At 43.3% G+C, this 19,569-nt stretch overlaps 1 pseudogene; it reads right to left on the bottom strand.

Annotated features, from left to right (window-relative positions):
• Positions 1-19,569, bottom strand: part of LOC105707582 (putative GTP-binding protein 6) — an 84,652-nt pseudogene that overhangs the window by 34,417 nt on the left and 30,666 nt on the right.

Genomic DNA, 19,569 nt, shown 5'->3' with positions numbered 1-19,569 from the left:
GGGGACCCAGCTCCCCATCGCTCTGCAACCCCAGGACTCCCACCAGATCCCCTTCAGTTAAGCCTGGTACCTTCTAGCACCCCTGAGCCCAAGAAATCCCTGGTCCACCACAGATCCCTTGACCTGAGGCCTGAAATTCACCTACTGCCCTCTGCAGCTTGGTCCAAGTTCAAGTCGGCCTTCCTCTCCAGCCAGATGCCTGCCTGCCACTCAGCATGTCACAGCAGGCAGGGCCTCTAAATACTAGTGTGGAAACTGAAGCACTGAGGGCAGATGTGACATCCCCACAGTTGGGAAATTAAAGACATTCTGGGCTTATCTCTCTCTCATTTTTTTTGAGATGGAGTTTTGCTCTTGTTGCCCAGGCTGTAGTGCAGTGGCACAATCTCAGGTCCCCACAACCTCTATCTCCCAGGTAAAAGCGATTCTCCTGCCTCATCCTCCCAAGTAGCTGGGATTACAGGCATCCACCACCACACCCAGCTAATGTATTTTTAGTAGAGATGGAGTTTCTCCATGTTGGTCAGGCTGGTCTTGAACTCCCAACCTCAGGTGATCTGTCCACCTAGGCCTCTCAAAGTGTTGGGATTGATGAAATGCTAATGAGAATGGACAACTTAGAGAGGAATATAAGTGAATTGATGGAGCTGAAAAAAAAAACACAAGAACTTCATGAAGCATGTACAAGTTTCAACAGCCGAATTGACAAAGCAGAAGAAAGGATATCAGAGGTTGAAGATCAACTCAATGAAATAAAACAAGAAGGCAAGATTAGAGAAAAAAGGGCAAAAAGGAATGAAAAGTCTCCAAGAAATATGGGACTATGTGAAAAGACATAATCTACGTTTGATAGGTGTACCTGAATGTGACGAAGAGAATAAATCCAAGATGGAAAATAATCTTCAGGATATTATCCAGGAAAACTTCCCCAACCTAGCAAGGCAGGCCAATATTCAAGTCCAGAAAATACAGAGAACACCACAAAGATATTCCTCTAGAAGAGCAACCCCAGGGCACATAATCGTCAGATTCACCAGAGTTGAAATGAAGGAGAAAATGCTAAGGGCAGCCAGAGAGAAAGGTCAGGTTACCCACAAAGGGAAGCCCATCAGACTCACAGCACATCTCTCAGCAGAAACCCTACAAGCCAGAAGAGAGTCGGGGCTGATATTCAACATCCTTAAAGAAAAGAATTTTCAACCCAGAATTTCATATCCAGCCAAACTAAGCTTCATAAGTGAAGCAAAAATCAAATCCTTTATGAACAAACAAGTACTCAGAGGTTTCATCACCACCAGGCCTGCTTCAGAAGAGCTCCTGAAAGAGGCACTACACATAGAAAAGAACAACCAGTACCAGTCACTCCAAAAACAATGAAATAAAGGCAGAAATAAAGTTGTTCTTCAAAACGAATGAGAATGAAGACACAACATACCAGAATCTCTGGGACACATTTAAAGCAGTCTCTAGAGGAAAATATATAGCAGTAAGTGCCCACATGAGAATAAAGGGTGTTAATTTTAGATCTCTCCTATCGTCAAAATTGAAAGAGCTAGAGAAGCAAGATCAAAAAAAATTCAAAGCCTAGCAGAAGATAAGAAATACCTAAGATCAGAGCAGAACTGAGGGAGATAGAGACACAAAAAACCCTTCAAAAAATCAGTAATTCCAGGAGCTGGTTTTTCAAAATGATCAACAAAATAGACAGACCACTAGCCGGATTAATAAAAAACAAGAGAGAATAATCAAATTGATGTGATAAAAAATGATAAATGGGATATCACCACAGATTCCACAGAAATTCAAACCATCATCAGAGATTATTACAAAAAACTCTATGCACATAAACTAGGAAACCTGGAAGAAATGGATAAATTCCTGGACACTTAGCTCCTCCCAAGCCTAAACCAAGAAGAAATCAAAACCCTGAATAGACCAATAACAAGGTCTGAAGTGGAGGCAGCAATTAAGAGCCTACCACCCAAAAAAAGCCCAGGTCCAGATGGGTTCACAGCCGAATTCTACCAGACATACAAAGAGGAGCTGGTACCATTCCTTCTGAAACTATTCCAAATAATCCAAAAAGAGGGAATCCATCCCAAATCATTTTATGACACCAACATCATCCTGATACAAAAACCTGGCAGAGACTCAACAAGAAAAGGAAACTACAGGCCGATATCGATGATGAACATAGATACAAAAATCTTCAATAAAATACTGGCAAGCCGATTGCAACAGCACATCAAAAAGCTTATCCACCATGATCAAGTAGGATTCATCCCGGGGATGCAAGGATGGTTCAATATATGCAAGTCTATAAATGTAATTCACCACATAAACAGAACCAAAGACAAAAACCACATGATTATCTCAATTGATGCAGAGAAGGCCTTCGACAAAATTCAACAGTCCTTTATGCTAAAAACTCTCAATAAACTAGGTATCGATGGAACGTATCTCAAAATAATAAAAGCTATTTACGACAAACCAACAGCCAATATCATACTGAATGGGCAAAAACTGGAAGCTTTCCCTTTGAAATCTGGCACTAGACAAGGATGCCCTCTCTCACCACTCCTATTCAATATAGTGCTGGAAGTTCTAGCCAGAGCAATCAGGCAAGAAAAAGAAATAAAGGGTATTCAAATAGGAAAGGAGGAAGTCAAATTGTCTCTATTTGCAGATGACATGATTGTATATCTAGAAGACCCCATCATCTCAGCCCAAAATCTCCTGAAACTGATAAGCAACTTCGGCAAAGTCTCAGGATACAAAATCAATGCACAAAAATCACAAGCATTCCTATACACCAATAACAGACTTAAAGAGAGCCAAATCAAGAACAAACTGTCATTCACAATTGCTACAAAGAGAATAAAATACCTAGGAATACAACTAACAAGGAACGTAAAGGACCTGTTCAAGGTGAACTACAAACCACTGCTCAACGAAATAAGAGAGGACACAAATAGATGGAAAAACATTCCATGTTCATGGTTAGGAAGAATCAGTATCATGAAAATGACCATACTGCCCAAAGCAATTTACAGATTCAACACTATCCTCATCAAGCTACCAATGACCTTCTTCACAGAACTCAAAAAAAACCATCTTAAACTTCATATAGAACCAAAAGAGAGCCCACATAGCCGTCCATTCTAAGCAAAAAGAACAAAGCAGGAGGCATCACACTACTGGACATCAAACTATACTACAAGGCCACAGTAATCAAAACAGCATGGTACTGGTACCAAAACAGAGATATAGACCAATGGAACAGAACAGAGGACTTGAAGGCAACACAACATATCAACAGCCATTCGATCTTTGACAAACCTGATAAAAACAAGCAATGGGGAAAGGATTCTGTGTTTAATAAATGGTGTTGGGAAAACTGGCTAGTCATATGCACAAAGCAGAAACTGGACTCCCTCCTGACACCTTACACTAAAATTAACTCCAGATGGATTAAAGACTTAAACATGAGACCTAACACCATAAAAACCCTAGAAGAAAATCTAGGCAAAACCATTCAGGACATAGGTGTAGGCAAGGACTTCATGACCAAAACACCAGAAGCATTGGCAACAAAAGCCAAAATAGACAAATGGGACCTAATCAAACGCCACAGCTTCTGCTGTTTGATTTTGTGTTCTTGTGCCAGTTTGCTGAGAATGATGGTTTCCAGGTTCATCCATGTCCCTATAAGGACACGAACTCATCATTTTTGATGGCTGCATAATATTCCATGGTGTATATATGCCACATTTTCCCTGTCCAGTCTATCATCGATGGGCATTTGGGTTGGTTCCAGGTCTTTGCTATTGTAAACTGTGCTGCAATGAACATTCGTGTGCATGTGTCCTTATGGTAGAAGGATTTATAATCCTTTGGATATATACCCAGTAATGGGATTGCTGAGTCAAATGGAATTTCTGTTTCTAGGTCCTTGAGGAATCGTCACACTGTCTTCCATAACGGTTGAACTAATTTACACTCCCATCAACAGTGTAAAAGTGTTATTTCTCCACATCCTCTCCAGCATCTGTTGTCTCCAGATTCTTTAATGATCGCTGCTCTAACTGGCATGAGATGGTATCTCAAAGTAGTTTTGATTTGCATTTCTCTAATGACCAGTGATGATGAGCATTTTTTCATATGCTTTTTGGCCTCATGTATGTCTTCTTTTGTAAAGTATCTGTTCATATCCTTTGCCCACTTTTGAATGAACTTGTTTTTTTCTTGTAAATCTGTTTTAGTTCTTTGTAAATTCCAGATACCAGCCCTTTGTCAGATGGGTAAGCTGCAAAATTTTTTTCCCATTCTGTTGGTTGCTGATTCACCCTAATGACTGTTTATAGCAGAAATAAGCACTTGGAGGGAAATGTTACATAAGACTTCAAAGCCTGTAGTGAAAATGTAACATTTCCCTCCAAGTGCTTATTTCTGCTATAAACTGGTTTAGTTCTGCCATGAACAGCTAGATTTATAACTGATATCAATAAACACTTTTTTTTGTTGCTGCTTGATGTTTTTATTTTTATTTATTTTTTTAGCAGCACTTCCCAGGCAGATGTATTTACAGTAAGTTCTGTTACAGTCATCTCCAGGCATTTTTCCAGTTAGACTATGCATTCATCTCTTTTCCCCTTATCCCTCCTCAAAATTAGAGATTCATATCATTTAGCTTCATCTGGGAAGTATCAATTATCCCATTACACTTTCCTTCACTCTTGTGATGAATACATCAACTGGCAAAGAGCTGCTTTGCAGGAGGAGGATTTGAAGGGGATTTTGGCCTATGAGACTAGGTTAGTGTCCTTGCTTTCTAACACTTTTTTTAAAAGAGGGTCTTGCTGTCACCCAGGCTGGAATGCAGTGGTGCTGCAGTCATGGCTTACTGCAGCCTCAACCTCCTGGGCTCAAGTAATCCTCATCCCTCAGCCCCCCAAGTAGCTGGAACTACAGATGGATGCCACCACACCCAGCTAAAAATTTTTTTTGGAGGAGAGATCCAAGATGGCCGATTAGGAGGAACTCGCAATTGCAGCTCCAAGAGAAAGTGCAGAGGGTGAGTGGACGCCGCATTTCCAGATGGATATTTACTGCCCATAGACCAGGAAATTCACAGGGGGAAGAGCACCACAGGTCGCCAGCGCTGCTGGCTTGAGCGGTGCGGCCACTAGGCCTGCACCCTGAGGCAGGGAGCAGCAGCTCCTTCTGCAGAGTGAGTGCGACCGAGTCCCCTGTAAGCCAGCAAGGGGAGCTGAAACAGGGAGTCAAGCCAGGAGATTCCCCAGGCAAAAACGCGCCACGAATCTCAGAGCCGCCGCTTCAGCTGATGCAACAGCTCACTGGGCAGCAGATTTTTACTGCCCACAGACCAGGAGATTCACGGGTGGAAGAGCCCCACGGGTCGCCAGCGCGGCTGGTTTGACTGGTGCAGCCGCTCGGCCTGTGCCCTGAGGCAGGGGCAGTGGCTGCTCCTGCAGAGTGAGTGAGACCAAGTCCCTGGCAAGCCAGCAAGGGGAGCTGAAACAGGGAGTCAAGCCAGGAGACTCCTGGGCAAAGAAAGCGCCACAGGAAACACAACTGAACCCAGGTCGGTCCAGTTCTGTGGGGAAGGGGCGTCCTCCATTAGGACACACCCTGCAGTTCCCAGGGCAATTTGCCATAACCAAGGTAACCCGCCACTATAGAGACTCCATCACTACAGGAGCGGGCCAACATAGCGGAAGCAGTTCTAACTACACCCATATAAACAGGACTGCAGGGAAGTTCACAAGGAAGCTGGGCGGAGCCCACAGCAGTTCAGCGAAGCCTCTGCAGGCTGAGTGCGACTAGGCTGCCACCTTGTGGGCAGGGAAAGCAACAACAAGACAGCGGAAAATCATAAAGCCCTAAATCCCTGTGACAGAACACCGGGATGGAAGAAAAAGGGGGTTTATGAGTTCTGCTGCTGCAGACTTAAAATTACCAAAATCAGAAAGACAGCAACTACAAAGTAGATAGGCAGATAAATCCACAAAGATGGGAAGAAACCAGCACAAAAAGGATGAAAACACCCAAAATCAGAACACTTCTCCTCCTACAAGGGAGCACAACTCCCCACCAGCAAGGGAACAAGACTGGATGGAGAATGAGTGTGATGAAATGACAGAATCAGCTTTCAGAAAGTGGATAATAAGAAACTTTCGTGAGCTAAAAGAACATGTTCTAACCCAATGCAAAGAAACTAAGAACCTTGAAAAAAGACTTGACGAAATGCTAACGAGAATGGACAACTTAGAGAGGAATATGAGTGAATTGATGGAGCTGAAAAACACAACATGAGAACTTCGCAAAGCATGCACAAGTTTCAACAGCCGAATTGACCAAGCAGAAGAAAGGATATCAGAAGTCGAAGATCAACTCAATGAAATAAAACAAGAAGGCAAGATTAGAGAAAACAGGGTAAAAAGGAATGAACAAAGCCAACAAGAAATATGGGACTATGTGAAAAGACCTAATCTACGTTTGATAGGGGTACCTGAATGTGAGGAAGAGAATGCATCCAAGCTGGAAAATACTCTCCAGGATATTATCCAGGAAAACTTCCCCAACCTAGCAAGGCAGGCCAATATTCAAGTCCAGGAAATACAGAGAATACCACAAAGATATTCCCCTAAAAGAGCAACACCGAGGCACATAATCATCAGATTCACCAGGGTTGAAATGAAGGAGACAAGACTAAGGGCAGCCAGAGAGAAAGGTCGGGTTACCCACAAAGGGAAGCCCATCAGACTCACTGCAGATCTCTCAGCAGAAACCCTACAGGCCAGAAGAGAGTGGGGGGCCGATATTCAACATCCTTAAAGAAAATAACTTCCAACCCAGAATTTCATATCCAGCCAAACTAAGCTTCATAAGTGAAGGAAAAATAAAATCCTTTGTGAACAAGCAAGAACTCAGAGATTTCATCGCCACCAGACCAGCTTTACAAGAGCTCCTGAAGGAGGCACTACACATAGAAAAGAACAACCAGAACCAGCCACTCCAAAAACACACGAAATGGTAAAGAGCATCAACACAATGAAGAATCTGTATCAACCAATGGACAAAACAGCCAGCTAGCATCAAAATGACAGGATCAAATTCACACATAACAATATTAACCCTAAATGTAAATGGACTAAATGCCCCAATCAAAAGACACAGACTGGCAAATTGGATAAAAAGCCAAAAGCCATCAGTGTGCTGAATCCAGGAAACCCACCTCATATGCAAGGATACACAAAGACTCACAATAAAGGGATGGAGGAAGATTTACCAAGCAAACGGAGAGCAAAAAAAAGCAGGAGTTGCAATTCTCATCTCTCATAAAATAGACTTTAAAGTAACAAAGATCAAAAGAGACAAAGAAGGACATTACATAATGGTAAAGGGATCAATGCAACAAGAAAAGCTAACGATCCTAAATATATATGCACCTAATACAGGAGCATACAAATACATAAGGAAAGTTCTTAAAGAATTACAAAGAGACCTAGACTCCCACACAATAATAGTGGGAGACTTCAACACACCATTGTCAATATTAGACAGATCAACGAGACAGAAAATTAACAAGGACATCCAGGACTTGAACTTGGACCTGGAACAAGCAAACCTAATAGACATTTACAGAACTCTCCACCCCAAATCCACAGAATATACATTCTTCTCAGCACCACATCACACCTACTCAAAAACTGACCACATAATTGGAAGTAAATCACTCCTCAGCAAATGCAAAAGAACGGAAACCATAACAAACAGTCTCTCAGACCACAGTGCAATCAAGTTAGAACTCAGAATTCAGAAACCAACACAGAACTGCACAGCTTCATGGAAAATGAACAACTTTCTCCTGCATGTAGACTGGATAAACACTGAAATGAAGGCAGAAATAAAGATGTTCTTTGAAACAAATGAGAATGAAGACACCACATACCAGAATCTCTGGGACACATTTAAAGCAGTCTCTAGAGGAAAATATATAGGAATAAGTGCCCACATGAGAAGAAAGGAGAGATCTAAAATTGACACCCTATCATCAAAATTGAAAGAGCTAGAGGAGCAAGATCAAAAGAACTCAAAACCTTGCAGAAGACAAGAAATAACTAAGATCAAAGCAGAATTGAAGGAGATAGAGACACGAAAAACCCTACAAAAAAACAATAAATCCAGGAGCTGGCTTTTTGAAAAGATCAACAAAATAGACCACTAGCCAGATTAATAAAAAAGAAAAGAGAAAATAACCAAGTAGATGGAATAAAAAATGATAAAGGGGATATCACCACAGATTCCACAGAAATTCAAACCATCATCAGAGATTATTACAAGCAACTCTATGCACATAAACTAGAAAACCGGGAAGAAATGGATACATTCCTGGACAGTTGCCTCCTCCCAAGCCTAAACCAAGAAGAAGTCGAAACCCTGAATAGACCAATAACAAGGGCTGAAGTGGAGGCAGCAATTAAGAGCCTACCACCCAAAAAAAGCCCAGGTCCAGATGGGTTCACAGCCGAATTCTACCAGATATGCAAAAAGGAACTGGTACCATTCCTACTGAAACTATTCCAAATAATCCAAAAAGAGGGAATCCTTCCCAAATCATTTTATGAGACCAACATCATCCTGATACAAAAACCTGGCAGAGACTCAACAAGAAAAGGAAACTACAGGCCGATATCGATGATGAACATAGATACAAAAATCTTCAATAAAATACTGGCAAGCCGATTGCAACAGCACATCAAAAAGCTTATCCACCATGATCAAGTAGGATTCATCCCGGGGATGCAAGGATGGTTCAATATATGCAAGTCTATAAATGTAATTCACCACATAAACAGAACCAAAGACAAAAACCACATGATTATCTCAATTGATGCAGAGAAGGCCTTCGACAAAATTCAACAGTCCTTTATGCTAAAGACTCTCAATAAACTAGGTATCGACAGAACGTATCTCAAAATAATAAAAGCTATTTACGACAAACCAACAGCCAATATCATACTGAATGGGCAAAAACTGGAAGCATTCCCTTTGAAATCTGGGACTAGACAAGGATGCCCTCTCTAACCACTCCTATTCAATATAGTACTGGAAGTTCTAGCCAGAGCAATCAGGCAAGAAAAGGAAATAAAGGGTATTCAATTGGGAAAGGAGGAAGTCAAATTGTCTCTATTTGCAGACGACATGATTGTATATCTAGAAGACCCCATCGTCTCAGCCCAAAATCTCCTGAAACTAATAAGCAACTTCGGCAAAGTCTCAGGATACAAAATCAATGTGCAAAAATCACAAGCATTCCTATACACCAAAAACAGACTTAAAGAGAGCCAAATTAAGAACGAACTGCCATTCACAATTGCTACAAAGAGAATAAAATACCTAGGAATACAACTAACAAGGAACGTAAAGGACCTCTTCAAGGAGAACTACAAACCACTGCTCATTGAAATAAGAGAGGACACAAACAGATGGAGAAACATTCCATGTTCATGGTTAGGAAGAATCAATATCGTGAAAATGGCCATACTGTCCAAAGTAATTTACAGATTCAATGCTATCCCCATCAAGCTACTAATGACCTTCTTCACAGAACTGGAAAAAAACACCTTAAACTTCATATGGAACCAAAAGAGAGCCCGCATAGCCAAGTGAATTCTAAGCAAAAAGAACAAAGCGGGAGGCATCACACTACCGGACATCAAATTATACTACAAGCTACAGTAATCAAAACAGCATGGTACTGGTAACAAAACAGAGATATAGACCAATGGAACAGAACAGAGGCCTCGGAGGCAACACAACATATCTACAACCATTCGATCTTTGACAAACCTGACAAAAACAAGCAATGGGGAAAGGAATCCCTGTTCAATAAGTGGTGTTGGGAAAACTGGCTAGCCATATGCAGAAAGCAGAACGACCCTTTCCTGATACCTTACACTAAAATTGACTCCATATGGATTAAAGACTTAAACATAAGACCTAACACCATAAAAACCCTAGAAGAAAACCTAGGCAAAACCATTCAGGACATAGGCGTAGGCAAGGACTTTATGACCAAAACACCAAAAGCATTGGCAACAAAAGCCAAAATAGACAAATGGAACCTGATCAAACTCCACAGCTTCTGCACGGCGAAAGAAACCGTCAATAGAGTGAATCGGCATCCAACAGAATGGGAAAAAATTTTTGCAGCCTACCCGTCTGACAAAGGGCTGATATCCAGAATTTACAACGAGCTAAAACAGATTTACAAGAAAAAAACAAACAAGGCCATTCAAAAATGGGCGAAGGATATGAACAAGTACTTTACAAAAGAAGACATACATGAGGCCAACAAGCATATGAAAAAATGCTCATCATCACTGGTCATTAGGGAAATGCAAATCAAAACTACATTGAGATACCATCTCATGCCAGTTAGAATGGTGATCATTAAAAAATCTGGAGACAAAATATGCTGGAGAGGATGTGGAGAAATAGGAACACTTTTACACTGTTGGTGGGAGTGTAAATTAGTTCAACCATTGTGGAAAACAGTGTGGCAATTCCTCAAGGACCTAGAAATAACAATTCCATTTGACCCAGCAATCCCATTACTGGGTATATATCCAAAGGATTATAAATCTTTCTACTATAAGGACACATGCACACGAATGTTCATTGCAGCACAGTTTACAATAGCAAAGACCTGGAACCAACCCAAATGCCCATCGATGATAGACTGGACAGGAAAAATGTGGCACATATACACCATGGAATATTATGCAGCCATCAAAAACGATGAGTTTGCGTCCTTTGTAGGGACATGGATGAACCTGGAAACCATCATTCTCAGCAAACTGACACAAGAACACAAAATCAAACACCACATGTTCTCACTCATAGGTGGGTGTTGAACAATGAGAACACATGGACACAGGGAGGAGAGCACTATACACTGGGGTCTGTTGTGGGGGAGTGGGGGGGACAGAGGGGGGGTGAGAAGTTGGGGAGGGATAGCATGGGGAGAAATGCCAGCTATAGGTGAAGGGGAGGAAGGCAGCAAATCACACTGCCACGTATGCACCTATGCAACAACCTTGCATGATTTTCACATGTACCCCAAAACCTAAAATGCAATTAAAAAAAAAAAAAAAACAAATTTTTTTTGTAGGGATGAGCTCTCAGTATATTTCCCAAGCTGGTCTTAATCTCCTGGAATCAAGCAGTTCTCCTGTTGGTCTTCCAAACTGCTGGGATTACAGGCAGTTACCACTGCAGCAGACCATGAACACTTATATGTGTCAAATACATACAGAATATAAACCACTACAAAGCATAAACATAATCCATCTTCATGTAACTTACCATAACATGAATTTGTTTTTAAAATGAGGTAAAAGCCATTAAGAAAATGAAATAAAGCACACACAAAAATTTCTATCAAAATTGCAAAAACTCAAACCTGTATGAACGAAACCTCAGAAAGGCTGTAAACAATTGAAATATAACTTCATCAAAAAATGTAAAACAGAAACACAAGAACAATTTATGCCCTCTAAAAAAACAGAGGTTGAGATCAGGAAAATATTTAAGAACAAATTAAGCAAAGATTATAAAAGTCTTCAGAGTAATACAGATTTCAAATGATTAGAATCCACATCAAGTCTGAGCCATGTTGACATCCCATCAGGGCTCTTCCTGGTGTTCGAGGAATCTGCAACACAGAGGTGCAAGGGTCACTGGGGAGGCACAGAGGTGGAGGGAGAAAGGGCTCCCTAGGATGGCTGTGCAGGTCTCAGAGAGCTCCTCAGATTCTGCAAGGTGACCTTGGGCCCCTGAGCTCCCCACAGTCAGATCTACTCAGATGCCAAGGCACAGAGGCCTGTGTGCTGCTCTCTTATGAGGGGTTATCTGTCCACAGAGAGTGTCTGTAAGTGTCATGGAGGAAGAACTGAACTTGGGCACTCACATGGGCATCTTTAGGAGACTGGTTCCCCAAAGAGTAAAATAGACACAGAGAAACGGGGGAATTTCAAGGACTCCAGGATCCACATGCAGAGTCTCATGCTCCTGAACCCTAGAAGCAGGAGGTCTCATGATACAGGGTGGAGTCGTCACCCTGCCTTGTCACCCAGATCCTCTGTGCCATTCAGACAGAAGAGCTGCACATCAAATATGCGTAGCTTCCTGGAGCGTATCATTGTTATTGCCTAGTAAGACCTGGTCTTTCTAACATCCCCACCAGACCTGTCTTTGCATTGTCATTTTTTTTTGAGACAGAGTCTTGCTCTGACCAAGCTGGAGTACAGTGGCATAATCTTGGCTCACTGCCACCTCCACCTCTGAGGTTCACCATGTTAGGCAGGCTGGTCTTGATCTCCTGACCCTGTGATTTGCTTGCCTCAGCCTCCCAAAGTGCTGGGATTACAGGCGTGAGCCACCACACCCAGCCTGCATTGTAATTTTTAAAATCATTATGCTTTGGTAAGACATAAATTTCTCACTTTAGTATATTCTAGCCTAAAAGGGTTACAGAAGACATCCATTTGAAAGAGTAACAGTGTATATATACCCACACACACATATTCATATGTGTACCTGATTTCAAGATTGGAAAATATATTTTAAAAACAGAGGCTCCCTGAATCCTTCCCTCAACCCCTCCCAAGTGAGCATGGCCCTGAAATGTCTTCAGGGCTTTGCTTTGCTGGCATCTGACACAGATACAGAAATGTCAATGCCCAAACCCATGCTCTCTACATATAGAAGCCTCCAACCTCATCTTGAAAAAGAAAGCAATGAGGCCATCCCAGGCCCCTAGGGCTCCTCAGAAGCTGAAGGCTAGGCATATCTCAGTGCCTCTTGGATTTTACCATGTTCACTGTTTCATTGCCAGGACCTACTGAGCGCCTGCTAGCCTGCAATACTGGGCTGGGTGGGCTGCTTGCTCGTGTGACAAGGAGCTTGGGAGTGCCTCCACCCCTCTCATACCTTTCCCAGGAGGCCTGAACCAGGGGGATTCATGATCAACCCTACTGTCTCCTCAGAATGAACTAGTGATGCTTCCTGTTGGCTTCAAGGGGCTGGGAGGACAGAGCTGGGTCCCTCCAAATGAGATGTTGGTAAGTTTAAGTGTCACTGCAGACAAATAACACAGTGCACAGCCCTCAGAATCCCACACATGGTGGCCCAACCAGCACCTCAGCATCTCCCTCACTAAGCAGCCTGTGGAGGGCTCACCCCAGCAGGCTGATGCTATGGAGTGGGTGTCTGTTCCTGGAGGATGTTCTCAGGGCATCCTTTACTTGCCTTCAGAGGTTTCTAACATATTTTACAAATGTCCAAAATATTCTGGGCATGCCGCCTGGTGTTCTTCCTGGTTTCCCTGATGGGACAAGAAGAAAGTGAGTGTAGTCATAAAGAACACAAGCAGTTGTCTCCTTCCCCCTCATCATCCTGCCTGCTGCACTCTCACCTTTTCTTCTTCACCTTCAGCTTCTTTGTTGCTTTTTTTGCAGGTTTAGAACTTTCTTCCACCTGGGAGAAAGAGAACAATAGTGCATGTCCAGAGATACCAGTGCAGGACACTGTGAAGGGAGTGTCCAGAGCAGACCGAGATGTCACTGGGGGGTCCTCCAGCAGGGTGGGGTCCAGGTCTTCTGATCCCCAGCCTGGCTCCCTCCCTGGACCCTGTAGGGTTGTTCAGCAAGATTCAAAGCTGCAACCTGGGGGTCAGTAAACAGAGCAATGTCAAGGCAGTGGGCAGGCGGGCTGGAGAGGGATTTTATCAACACTGAAGACCCAAGGACCTCAACTGTGGGATGAGACCAGGGCCTTCAGGAGAACAATCACATGACAGGGAAAGTAGAAAAGGACCAGAGCTAAAAAAAAAGGAGCTCATGAGTCAGGAAGAGGATATAAAAAGAGAGAAATTACCTACAGATGGCTGCCTGCAATGGAGTCTTCCAGTTCTGTGAAGCAAGTATCAGAGTGTCCAGAGAAGGAGCAGTGATGGGGTAGCCATAAGAAGGAAAGGGGAGACTTAGAGTTGAGAGAACCGCTCAGACCCCACTGTCTTGGAGCTGTGGAGCCAACCCCAAAGGCTCTGACATGCCCATTTCTAGAGCCTTCTCCACAGTCTGTATTTTCTCTGTGCTATAAGGGAGGGATCCCTGACTTGCCACATACTTTCCCAGCCCTCACATTCCATAACTGAGGAAGAGGGGAAACCACGTCATCCTGTTCCTCCAGGAGGCAGCCACCCTCTTCACAATGTTGTGTATGACGTGGAATTCCCTCCTTCCTCCTCCTGTAGGGCCTGTTTCTGTTCTCCTCATGAATACCATTTTCCTTTCTCCCTGTCAACCTCCACCAGTCCTACTGCTCTCCAATACAAGACATCAGAATGAAGGTCAAGGCTGCATTGTCAGGCCCTCCAATAAACCTATGGATCACACCCTGGGTCAGCAGCACCTGCCATAGGCCTGGAGTTGTGCTGGGGCCTGTGGAAGGTGATGATGTCTGATGTCACAGTTAGAGTGGCCATTCTATGTCTGGAATGGCCTTAGAGACTTGGAAAATATTCAGCCCTCAAAAGAATCCCAGTATCTTCTGAACACTTGGAAACAATGGAACAGGATTTGAGGTAAAGCCTCTTGCCCAGTTGCCTTAATCTGCAGGTAAGGCCAGCAGTTGTCAGCACATAAATGAGAGGCCCTCTCAGGGTTTGCCTGAGCTATGCAAAGACCAGTAGGGAAAGCACCTGGCAGGCCTGACACAGAGAACAAGCTGGGTCTGACTGGAGTGTGGGGAGCAGGTCAAGACTGTTGGGCCAGAGAGGAGAATGTGACAAGACAAGTGACCCCTGTGCCAGCTGTCCAGCAGTTCTGTCCTGGGCCCAGTTTAGTCCAGGGAGCAGGCTACAGGGAGAGTGAGAGCCACTGTCTACAGAAACACAGCAACCCCTCCACACATATCCCCTAGGATTCCTGCTAGCCACAGAGAGCCTTGAGCAAAAGCTGGCCTCGGGCCTCTCAAGTGAAAACCAATTGTTTTCATTCAAAGCCCAAGGATTTGGGATTGGATTAAGACTGGGTGAGGAGTGGAGGCCAAAAATGTGCTCAGTCATGTGTTCTGCCCTCAGGACCCCAGGATTCTGGGGCACACATAGAAATCCCAGAGGAAAGATTTTCTTTGCCATCTAATCGAGGAAGCACCCTTAGGGCAGGAGCAGATGGCGAGGACAGCACAGGAAGGTGCTGTTGCAGGTCCTGAGAATGTAGAGAAAGAGAGTGGACTCCTTTCACTTGGCACATGTATGAAGAACTTTGTCTTCAGAATCACATAGTGCCTGTGAGGGGCTGTGTCCCACCCCACACTCAACTTTACACCTGCATACTAATCTCCTGTTCTCTATTCACAAAGCCTATGAGAACAAAACTCTTACGACTTTCTCATTAAGATACAAAACAAACCAAGTCAGAATTCTACATCTATTTTCCTTTTATGTTTACTGACTTCAGAGATCCCATCCTAGGCTCTAAAACAAGTGTAACCCAACTGTACCCAAGAACTCTCTCTCACTGTTCAACCCTGGAGTGTTGGTCCCTCCCTGATCAGTCTATTTCCTCCTGGATAGATTCATGAGCCTATGTACAGAGACACAAACATCAGCACTGCTGCTCTGTCCACTGTGATTCTCCCTGGGCTCTGTGAACTTGGGGACGTTTATGAAGGCACTGCTCACAGTTGTGAACCTTTGGATGAGACACAGGACATGAAATAATCTCTTTCAACTGTTCACTGACACTGGCTCATAGCATCTCTTACTTCCAATCTGAGAACCCTGAGATTCCAGTCTTGGTGCACATGCACTCAGTTAGATGAGTGCAGTGAACAGAACCTGGGTCAGACTCACAGCAGCTGCTTCCCAAATGATTCTGGGAGAATGATGATGCTCTCTTAAGAGTAGACGTTTGGCAACTGGGCATTGTAGCATGGCTCTTGTGAGGAGGTTACAAATTTTTTCATTTATTTAAATATGAATGGGCACATATGCCACTGAGGACCACACCAGAATGCACAGGTCTAAACCCAAAGATGAGGAAGATGTGACTCTCCCCCCTGATGATTCCTGGAAGAGTGGTTGCTGCTCTGATCTGATCATTCACGGATGGGTACTTCAAGGGCACATGAACAAGCTCCAGGACCCCTGTGTAGTGCAGGGAGGTCACAACAAAAATTAAAAAAGCTTGGTCCACCAAAGGAGAACTCATAAACAGAAAAAAGAGCGTCTTCTGCAAGGGGAAAAACTGAACCAAAGCAGCCAGAATAGAGATGAGGGGGATACTTCATTGACTTTAGAGACAACCCTATTCTCCTGTAACCTTGGATCAGAACCCACTCAGGTTTCTTGATTACCATGAGAAACAACAGACTGCAGAAGATGAACAGGACACCTTTTCACACTTGTGTTGGATCTCAGCAAAGGAGTTGTAAGCATTGGAACATCACTGGAGGCCAAGATGGGCTGCCCAGGGCTGAGCTCTGGGATGAGAAGGCATGATGAGGACATAGTCACTGCCCTCTCAGTGACTAGTCATGGCCAGGATTCATCCACACATGAGTAAAACAAAACAAAGTTTGGGACTAATAATTCCAAGACTATCTCAGAGAAACAGGCATATTGATATCTTATAGGTCACACAGGAGAGCTGCAAGGACCATCTGGACTCTGGAGCAGCACCTCTCCCTTTGCTGAGCTCACCCTGCACTGAAGCAGGGTCCCTTCTCACCTACCCTGCAACTAGTGTGGGCAGGTGCCCTGCCTGAAAGCTGACACTCCTTCCAGTCACACAGGATTCTGGGCCAAACCACACTTGGCCAACAGCAACTACACAGGGACCAGCTGTCAGGTGACTCCCAGAAGCAGGTGAAAAGTAAGAGCTGCTCTCTGTCCCAATCACAGGGAGACCAGGCCTGGGAACTACTCTGTGTCTGGCCTGACCGTGAAGTCCATCCCTGCTGATCATATCCTCTCTGGGTCAAGTCAGATATTTCAGGAACTCACTCCTGTTCTCTGCCTCTCATTAATTTCTGGTGGTGCCATTACCATCAACATACAGGAAAATAGAGAAGACAAGAAAAAAGAATGTCGTACCTCTGTCCAGGGTCTTAGGAAGACTGCCAGACAGTGCTAAATCCCGCTATGAAGTCAAAGTTCAACTCATTCTCCCTAAGTCAAAATATGAACATTCCAGTTGTGCCCAGGTGATGACGTAAATCTGACGCATATCATCAAGAAAAAGGCACAAATTAAGAATATATTCAACCACATTATGCAGTTGCTGAGCTATTTCATGACCACCAGGCCTGCCTTACAAGAGCTCCTGAAGGAAGCACTAAACATGTAAAGAAACAACCAGTGCCAGTGACTGCAAAAACATACCAAATGGTAAAGACCATTGACACAATGAAAAAACGGCATCAACTAATGAGCAAAAAAACCAGCTAGCATCAAATGGCAGGACCAAATTCACATGTAACAATGTTAACCTTAAATGTAAATGGGCTAAATACCCCAATCAAAAGACACAGGCTGGCAAATTGGATAAAGAGTCAAGATCCATTGGCGTGCTATATTCAGGAGACCCATCTCATATACAAAAACACACATAGGCTCAAAATGGAGGGATAGAGGAAGACTTACCAAGCAAATGGAGAGTAAATTTTAAAAAGAAAAAAAAACAGGGGTTGCAAACCTAGTCTCTGATAAAACATACTTTAAGAGACAAAGAAGGACATTACATAATGGTAAAGCGATCAATGCAACAAGAAGAGCTAACGATCCTAAATATATATATATATATATACACACACCCAACACAGGAGCACCCAGACACATAAAGCAAGTTCTTAATGACCTATGAAGAAGCTTAGACTCCCACACAACAATAGTGAGAGACTTAAACACTCCACTGTCAATATTAGACAGATCAACAAGACAGAAAATTAACAAGGATATCCAGGACTTGAACTCAGATCTGGATCAAGTGGACCTAATAGACATCTACAGAACTCTCCACCCCAAATCCAAAGAACATACATTCTTCTCAGCAGCACATCACACCTACTCTAAAATTCACCACGTATTTGGAAGTAAATCACTCCTCAGCCAATGCAAAAGAATGGAAATCATAACAAACAGTCTCTCAGACCACAGTGCAATCAAATTAGAACTGAGGATTAAGAAACTCACTCAAAACCACACATCATGGAAACTGAACAACGTGCTCCTGAATGACTACTGGATAAATAATGAAATGAAGGCAAAAATAAAGATGTCCTTTGAAACCAATGAGAACAAAGACCCAATATACCAGAATCTCTGGGACACATTTAAAGCAGTGTCTAGAGGTGGATGTGGGAGAAGAGTAGCAGACACAGGAGAAGAATAGGGAACAAAGGGAACCAGGGCCTTTGGTTTCTAGCTCCAGGCCACCTCGTAAATATGAACTAGCCAATCTCAAACAGCACACCACACAGTGCATGCTGTGTGTCCCTGGCCCCCTCTTAGGGCTCCTCTTTCCTAATCTCACCTGAGCTCACTTGTCCTCTGATTGATTCGTGCCAAAGTCATTTCCACCTTAGAATCTGTACGTGCTGCTGCTCTGTATATCATCTCCTCTAGAAGATTTTGTACTGAATAAGAAGCAACCTTTCTTGAAAGAGGAGATTTAATTCTAGCCAAAAGATTTTATTAACTAATTGTTTGTTATTAGGCAATTCAAACAAGACTTGAAAACACTCAATTATCCTATCATTTAAAGATGACCCCTACTTAGCCTGTGATATTTGTTCTTCCACTTTTCCTTTTCAACATAATGTGTGTGCACCATGGAGGTCACTGCTGCACATGCTCACACTGACTCCAGCACTGAGACAGCCCGTCATGTGAGCAGTGCAGAGGAGGGGAACTGATCCTCTCCAACCCAGCTCTGCATGTGATTCCAGCTGGGAAAATGGGGCCAGGCTAACACCCAACTTGATCCTTAAGGTTTTAAAAGATACTACGTCTTGGGATTGGGTTCTACTGAATTTCTAAAACTTGCGGTCATTACCTCTTTAAATACGATAGAATATGTCACTAATTGCTCTCAGATTTTGAACAGGAGCTGAGGAATGACTCCACCACTGTAGACCCAAGGCCTGTGAACTCTGTATGTTTTACATTAACAATCACACTAAAGCCCACTGTACAATGTACCTACTCAAACCCTGGGCAAGCTGACCATTCAGACCATCCAATAATGATAGTTTCTGGGATCTGAATAGGTTTTCATTCTTCCACATGCACACAGAAGTGCTGGAACAACTTGGCATAGTGAGGAATTATGCTAGGGCACACCACAGCTGACTGTACAATATGCCTACTCCAACACTCGGTTATGCAACCACTGAGACTATCTAACAACAATAGACAGTGTTTGGGATTTCTATATATTTTCACACTTTCACGTGCACCCAGAGATGCTAGGACTC

The sequence above is a fragment of the Aotus nancymaae genome, unplaced genomic scaffold, assembly GCF_030222135.1.
Source record: "Aotus nancymaae isolate 86718 unplaced genomic scaffold, 86718_ANA_hifiasm-v0.15.2.pri h1tg000115l, whole genome shotgun sequence".
Lineage (NCBI taxonomy): Eukaryota > Metazoa > Chordata > Mammalia > Primates > Aotidae > Aotus > Aotus nancymaae.
Note: the sequence above shows the minus strand (reverse complement) of the source record. Positions and strands in the feature narration are given on the sequence as shown.